The sequence below is a fragment of the Branchiostoma belcheri genome, unplaced genomic scaffold (assembly GCF_001625305.1).
Source record: "Branchiostoma belcheri isolate BF01 breed outbred unplaced genomic scaffold, Haploidv18h27 scaffold188, whole genome shotgun sequence".
Lineage (NCBI taxonomy): Eukaryota > Metazoa > Chordata > Leptocardii > Amphioxiformes > Branchiostomatidae > Branchiostoma > Branchiostoma belcheri.
The window spans coordinates 77,321-78,925 of record NW_017803357.1 but is presented as its reverse complement, the minus strand read 5'-3'; positions in this window follow the sequence as shown (position 1 = coordinate 78,925).

Sequence of the window (1,605 nt, the reverse complement as noted above, 5' to 3'; positions counted from 1 at the left end):
CACTGTACCGCAACGTAACGCAAGCAGGAGGTCAATGTTCACGGTTTTCACTGTCACCTCTGTACCGTGAACTTATCTTTACAGTTAGGAAATAATTCCTGGACTTTCTTTTTCCTGCAACTGTCACCACCGTGAATATATAGTTCCGTGAACATGTCCATGTTTCTCAGACCGTGAAAATTTTGCCGTTAGTAGTAGTTGCAATTTCGTCATTAGTAGTATTTAGATACCTGCAATATGTAACTTTGAAATTGAGATAAGTGTAAAGTAAAGCTGTCGAGATTTAAAGTGCTTGTCGTTGTATCTTTGTAAAAAAAGGGAGATAATGGCCAAGTGCCATTTTTGTAAATATCTGTCGAGATTCAAAAAGCTTGTCCTTGTATGATTGCAGTATGATTTATTCAGAATCTTCTATTTTTGTATGGGGAGGGAGATGGAGTGAAATATTACATTTGCTCCGAAGCAAATGTTGGCCTTTCTAGTTACCTATTGTTATTTGACACTGTGTGATGGACACGTAGGCCTTATAATTAAGGTCCCGTGGTTTTGAAAAGAGAGCGTGTCATGAATGTAAATCTTATGAAACCAATGACAATAAAATAGAACAATTCCTGAAAGTAGTCAAACGTGATAGCTATGATTCAATTAACAAGGGTATTTAAATACACAATTCTGATGTTAGGGAACATCAAATCACACAAATCATCCTTCCAGTTCTTGATTTCTGCAGCTAGTTAATTCAATACTGCCAGTGACGTCACAGTGAGAATAGCTGGCGAAGTTTGGATGCCTCGTATCAAGTACAACATGCGAAGAGTTTAGAGTTGTGGTTACAACAAAGGTGTGCTTAGAATTTATCAAATGGTGGTGTCGGAGGGAGGGCGGTGATGTTTGACCGTTGCTTTCATAAAGCGGCTTATGGATTTGATTGTACCTGCACAATACGAAAGATGTATCCTACGGTCTGTGAAAGCCCTTGAACTGATTTACTATCAGGGAGGTAGATTGAAATATCAAACTTGCAGCCGAAAATTAAAAACGCGGCCCTGAAATGTCTGCCAGCGGTAATTTTCCGACCATATATAACGTGAACTACCGTGATGTATCGTGTAATTTTCGCCATGAATGGAGAAGTGCATTTATGAATCCCCAGGGAAATGTCTGGCATTGCTATCACCTTTATGGTGCTGGAGATTAGGTTTGGTTCATTTCCTTTTTTCAACATTCGCGGCTTGTAGTTTAAAGTAATCATCAGAAAACAGCTGTTGCAGAGATAATGACAAACTTACTTGACAAAACAAGTTAATGTCCTTGACAAAATAACATTTGCCTGGTAGGTGACATCGTTATGATGCCCCTCCCCCTCAAAAAAAATTATTCCACCCACCATCATTTGCAATGGAATAGTCCACAGGAAGTCTGGATCTTCGCCCTGCGGCTCAGTACTTGTTTTGTGACAAAACGTCGAACAAATTACGAATAAAAACAGACCTTATGGGTGCAAAGTTCCGGAAATTCTCTATAATCCAAACAATCGTCAGAGCGTTTTATCCGTAAAGTCCGCTCCCGCATCACCTACTTTTCATCAGCGGTAATTAGGCGAAC